The following is a 6,900-nucleotide window of genomic DNA, read 5'->3' on the forward strand; positions in this document are numbered from 1 at the left end:
CAGGCAGAAAACTGCATTGCTTGCAGAGAAAACCAGATTGCCCCCACCCCCTTCTATAGAGTTTATTAAAGTACTCCATATTCATCAATTCATCTTGCAATGCAGATTACCTTACATAACATTATACTGGCTTTATTAGACTATTTAAAGTTCTGAAAACAAAATAATTTATAAGTTTTCATGATGACCACAATTTCTAGTTAATAAGTATTCATATTTAAATGGATACAATAATATTTTAGGTGGATGTGGGAAACTTGGCAATGTAGAATTCAAAACAGTGATGCTGACTAAATGCTGGTTGTTTCTGTTCTCCTTTGTTAAATAAAGTAACTGCCTCAACCCACCTATTATTGCACAAACTATCCTGATCTTGTGGACTGCAAATTGGAGCAGCACTCTTAGAAAGGGATACTGTGAATTTCTCAGTGAACGTGTTCAGCAATTTTCAACAGCCCCAATGGCTTATAAACTGAACATCACAGCTAACAGCTACAGACAAATATTTCTTCTATGATTTTTTTCAATCATTGTTTCAATTGTGCTTACTTTATCCAGCACAGGGTGCTGATGACTAGATGTTCTTCGTGAGATGCAAATTCTGTCTTCAAATCTCTGTTCAGCCACAAATTCACTAGATAATCTTAGACAATCCATTATTTTTCACTTTTAGCCCTTTCTCTTCAAACTCCATCTTTTTCAGGGTTTCTTGTGAGGATGACTGAGAGATGTTCAATAAATGACAATTTTTGAAAATTCATGTTAAGCATTACTGTTCTTCTGAATAGAGGGACAAATCTTCCTGATGCCATTGTGAGGGCCAGTTCTCTGCAAAAGCTGCACAACAGGCATAACTACATTGCATCAAACTACCCAAATTTTCTGCTGTGCTTTCCACCATCGCTACTTCCTACTGTACTTGGTCTGTAAGGCCAGCTCTATACTTACCTGGCAGGTGAGACACCTTGATCACAAAGAAGGTTTTCCCAGGGTGAGGCTCATCCATTGCACTCCAGGTGCACTGACCCCTGTGATGTCCTCAAATACAGGAAACTCAACTGCATAATTTGTGGTAGTGGGGGACTGCATTCATGCTTTCAAAAATAGAGTCTCATTTTTGGGACTTGGTTTCAAATAAAAGAGGAAACACCGACTCTCAGCTGGATGCATAGATACCTGGCCATCCTGGCCATGTTTGGCCTTCACACTTTAACAAGGTCTTCAGGCTTCATTCCAGGAAAGTGTAGGTTATTTTCTATGAACCCATGTAATGCTGTTTGGGAACGAATCAGGGGAGAGGCTAGAACTGAACCTTGTTTGGGGGCACAAAATATGTTGAATAGGTCTTGGCAGTTTCTCCAAGTGCTTTCACACACACTTCAAGCTACTTTCAGTACACTTTGCAACTGGATTTTACTGTGTGAAATGGAAAAAAAATCCACTTTCAAATGATCACTGAAGTACATTGGAAGTAGATTGGAAGGTTATTCAGCTTGTGTGAAAGTGCTAGTTTTCAGAGAATGGAAATTGTTACCATGATTTCTCTGTGACTTCTTCATACTGTATATGTGAACATTTGGAATGGATTGTAAACTGACATTGAGGCTAAGCTTTTAAATTTAATGATGGCGAGAGAATATGAGAATAGGTGACATGTTGGAGCAAACTATCTAAACTGTAAGTAGTGAAGTCCCTGATATGATCTTTGGCTATTCTATAAACTTTGAAATGGGCCTCAGGCAAACCACTTCAGCACACACACACACACACACACACATCTGAAATACATTGATAATACTGGCCTACCTTATAGGGTTGTTATAGGAATGACAAGAAGATGGATGTGCACCCTTGGATAATGGATATGTACCCCTGGACATACTATATAAATATTGAGCATTGTTAAATTGACTATAACATGGAGAGAAGTACAATAATTATTAGCTTGAGAGCTGGTGTTTGTATATATTGCAAATAGTCTCCATATTTCAATAAATTCACTTATCCTAGCATCTCCATTTACAATGATTAAACTCAATTTAGTGGCTAATGGAATCAAAAAAGGGCCAACAGAATTTATCAAACATCTTTTGAGGATTGCAGGCCCAAGAAAAAAGAAGGGAAATTTTACCCAACAACCAGAATTCCACAACATGGAAGAGCTTCAAAGTTGTGCCAACATGAGCATTTAAATCCCCATGCAAAATAATTGAAATATTGGGACAAAGCAATTCAGCATGATGGCACAACAAAGTAAGCTTATCCTAATTTACATTACTATCACTCTGACTATGCTGGGTAGAGGGGAGGGGTTAGATAGGCATTTATTAACAATAGCTGCTGTAGGCCCCACAGGAATTAAACTAACTTGGACAACAGAAGAATCCATTATTACTGGCTTCCTATGAGTTAACAGTACCTTTGGATAACAGATATGTACCCTGAACATTCTATATAACTATTGAAAATCATTATATTGGGTATAATACAGAGAGAAGTACAATCATTATTAGCCTGAGAGTTGGTGTCTGTATATATTGCAAAGAGTCTCTGTATCTTAATAAATTCACTTGCCAGTGAATCAGAATAAAACTTCTGAAAACGCTCTGTAATAATCACATGGGCGATTCTTCAAATTCTTTTCAACAAGGTATTTCAGCCCCCCCCCCCCAGTTCAAGATCATTATTGTCAATGTCTCCACTTAAACAACACAATAAAGCTGGTTTTGCATCAAAAGGGTGCCTTGTGATTAGACTGATTGGTTTAAGAATTCCTTTCCAATATTCCTGTATAAGAGGATTGCTTAAATAAATGACGACAATGAGCATGGCTAGACTGATATTTCCCATTGTCATCTTTGCCAAGTTATAAATACATTCAGCCTGTATTATATTACAGATTACTGGGACTGTATTTTGAATTTTCCCTTCAGACTTGCTGATTACTAGGCTGAGCATTAGCCCATATCAATTTACTCTCCCCATCTGGTATGGAATATCTCAGAGTTCTTTCCTGCTTTCTTGAAAAATTGCACACTGATTTGTCGAAATTTACAGATAAAGTTGCAGAGGGTAGCCTGTTTATTTGATATAGCTAAGACTAAGTCATTGCAGGGCACCAGACTAACACATTTATTGTGATATAAACTTATGAGGCAGGATATGTTTTATCATACGTATGTAGAAAGATGGAGGGGTTGATAAGTACAACTGTCCCATTGGATCAGTCCAGTTCATCTACTCCAGCATTCTGTTTCACCGTTTTCCTTCCCCCAAGATATTGCCTCCTAGTGTTGCTATTCAGACGTTTACTGCCTTTGATGTTCTGTGGTGGTTGCTTGACTTATCTTTGAGGGGGCACTACTTTAAACAGTCATATGGAGATTATAACATCTTTGACTGCATTAAAACAACATATTAACCACTACATCACATTGCTGCTTGATGAATTATATTGCCTTACAACATCCAGTCTTCACAAGGCACAGCCCCCAATCCCTGCTAGAGATATTTAGGTTTATTTCTTTGTTCCAGGTTCAAAGTGAAATATTGTAGTTTTCAGCCAATAAACAATCAATGCATTAATTAATTTTAGTAAAAATACTCTTGATAAATCTTTCTGATAAAATAAAACACTGGATACACTTAGAACACTGACATACCCCATAGAAATCAATCCTATATGAGCATACATGTAATTCCTATTCTACCCAAGTTGACTTTCAGGGGAAAGGGTTAAATTTCAAAGCTTTTTACTCAGGATTAGCAAAAAAAAAAAGAGGTGGGGCAGGAAGCAGATTTTACTGAATAAGAAATCTGAGAGATTCATGGGTTATTAACTTTGGCCAGTTTATATAGATGCCATGACATAGGCTAACACATGACTTTACTGAACTGATTCATGATCTGTAATGGCGTTAATACAATGCCCCTCTGTGCATGCTCTACTAGACACTATTTCCACTCTGGGATTTTTTCTGGGCATTGAATCAACTGTGTAGCATTGTTCATTGTGCTGAGAGCTAGTTTGGCAGAAAATCAAACTTTCATAACTCATTCTAACAGTGCATCTCTTCATTTTGGCTGACTTGTTCAAGGCTGAAGAAAAGAAGAGTAACTTCTATAGGAAACCTGAAAAACTTTGTAAGCAAGATACAGTCAAGCCTTGTGCCAAACATATCTATAAATTTCATATATGATCTCCATAGCATATATGATTAATTTCATCACCATTCCTTTTCGTCATCTTGATTGGTGATGGACCTATCCTTGTGATCTGATTACACAACAAGAAGGTCAAACAATCAGAGAGAAAGGAGGTCCACATAGCTTACATAGAGCACTTGTGAAAACAAAATTCTATCAAAAAGTGCAAACGTTCTCAGCAGAGAAGAAATCGACTATTGATGAGAAATTCCTTACTGCATCCAGTTAGAAGACATGAACTGCTAAACATTTTTTAAAGGATTTGGATCTGCAAAAAATGTTCAGGAACAGAGTTCTTCTGGATTTATCTATTAAAGGAAGATTAACAACTTTTCTAATAATAAAAAATGTAAAGGGGTAAGTACAGTTCTTTGATATGTACCATAACAGCAAACCAGATAGAATACATGTAAAAACTTTTATCTTCAAGATAAAGATAAGTAATATTTTATTGAGCAAGACAGAAAAGAGTATAGCAGACATTAAAAAGTTGACCCTACAATTACTGTGAATATAAATGCTAAAATTATCAAAGTATTTAGCATTGTTTAATCATAAAATAGCAAGTAATAATTATAAAAGAAAATTGGGTTTCAGCTTTTTTGTCTCACTCGTTTTTGGGATTATCAAAAAGCCCAAGTTACCCACCACAAAATCTCACCTATTCTTCTGCTGAGACTTCCATCCAGAGAAATCTGATTTTCTTGTCACAGGAGTGCATATTTATAGAATGATATCAATCTTATCTTTCTCTAAATCTGATCTATCATAATCATGCAATTATTATTAGATAATCTATACTAGATAATTTATTGGTTCATAACTAAATATTAGATAAGAAGAAGATATTGGATTTATATCCCGCCCTCCACTCCGAAGAGTCTCAGAGCGGCTCACAATCTCATTTATCTTCCTCCCCCACAACAGACACCCTGTGAGGTGGGTGGGGCTGGAGAGGGCTCTCACAGCAGCTGCCCTTTCAAGGACAACCTCTGCCAGAGCTATGGCTAACCCAAGGCTATTCCAGCAGGTGCAAGTGGAGGAGTGGGGAATCAAACCCAGTTCTCCCAGATAAGAATCCGCACACTTAATCACTGCACCAAACTGGCTCTAAGCAGGATAAGTTAGGCTTGCCAATCCACAGGTCCCAGCAGGGGTTCTCCCACTTTCCCAGGCTCTTTCCTGCCCCCAGTCAGTTTGCCAGCAGGGGGAAGACCCACCCCCACAGCTGCGACTTTCTACCTCCGGAGGCTTCAGTTTCCGATTGGAAAGGCTTCCTTTTGGGATAGTGTGTCTGTGTTACTTTGAAGAAGTTGGCAGCAACTCGTAAGTAGAGATGCCAATACCTCGCTTCAGAGTTGCCAGAATGGGGGTGGGGAGGGAAATGTCTGCTGGGCACTTCATTATTCCCTAGGTGGAGATCAATTCTCATAGAGTATAATGGGGAATTGATCTGGAGGTATCGGGGGCTCTGGGGGGGGCTGTGTTTTGAGGGAGGGGCACCAAATTTTCAGTACAGCTTCTAGTGACTCTCCCCAAAATACCCCTCCAAGTTTCAAAACAATTGGATCAGGGGGTCCAGTTCTATGATCCCCAAAAGAAGGTGCCCCTATCCTTCATTATTTCCTATGAAAGAAGAAGATATTGGATTTATATCCCGCCCTCTACTCTGAAGAATCTCAGAGCGGCTCACAATCTCCTTTACCTTCCTCCCCCACAACAGACACCCTGTGAGGTGGGTGGGTCTGGAGTGGGCTCTCACAGCAGCTGCCCTTTCGACAACCTCTGCCAGAGCTATGGTTGACCCAAGGCCATGCTAGCATGTGCAAGTGGAGAAGTGGGGAATCAAACCCGGTTCTTCCAGATAAGAGTCCACACACCAAACTGGCTCTCCATTTAAAGGAAGGCATTTAAAAAGGTGTGCTGTCCCTTTAAATGTGATGGCCAGAACTCCCTTGGAGTGACAATTATGCTTGTCACACCCTTGCTCCTGACTCTGCCCTCAATGTCTTCTGGCTCCATCCCCAAAGTCTCCTGGCTCCACCCCCAAAGTCTCCTGGCTCCACCCCCAAAGTCTACAGATATTTCTTGAATTGGACTTGGCAACCCTAGGATAAGTACAAATAAACCAATCAGGTACATATGAGATACATCTGACATAGCAAGATAAAAAGGCCGATATCAACTTTGACCTCTATATTAGTCTAACTATTTCTGTAACTGTTTCAACTAACTGTCCAAAATGAAAGTAACTTTAAGCAAACAGAGTTTACTGACATTTCAAACTCTCAGTTTGCAAACTCAGCACAAAAACTGAAGTGATATCAGAGAGCCACCTCTACAGAACTACTCCCATCAGATGATGGGTTAGCAAAGCAATGTGAATAGTAGACAAAATATCTCTAAGGAGGCACAATCGTTTTTATGAAATTTCTCCTCCTCCTCTTTTCTCAAAGGATGTCATTTTATCTTCCTAATAATTCTGTGGGATGGGAAGGCTGAGAGATAATGACCAACCCAAGGTCACATGACTGAGCAGAGGTACAAATGCCTGATCCACTTGGATCATTTTATGTCATGAGCATACAGACTTCTTAGACATATCACAATGTGTTTTAAGAACATTTGAGTTCTTTCTTACTGCTAGAGATAATATTTTAAAAGATTGGAGATTGTGGGCAGCCCCCTTACAGG

At 39.0% G+C, this 6,900-nt stretch overlaps 1 non-coding gene across 1 annotated transcript; it reads left to right on the forward strand.

The window, feature by feature from the left end:
• The first annotated feature begins 940 nt into the window (after positions 1 to 940).
• On the forward strand, positions 941 to 1,100 carry LOC132578686 (U1 spliceosomal RNA). Its single transcript, XR_009555901.1, has one exon. It is a non-coding gene; the product is annotated as a U1 spliceosomal RNA (small nuclear RNA).
• Positions 1,101 to 6,900: the final 5,800 nt, after the last annotated feature.

This window comes from Heteronotia binoei, chromosome 10 (genome assembly GCF_032191835.1).
Source record: "Heteronotia binoei isolate CCM8104 ecotype False Entrance Well chromosome 10, APGP_CSIRO_Hbin_v1, whole genome shotgun sequence".
Classification (NCBI taxonomy): Eukaryota; Metazoa; Chordata; class Lepidosauria; order Squamata; family Gekkonidae; genus Heteronotia; species Heteronotia binoei.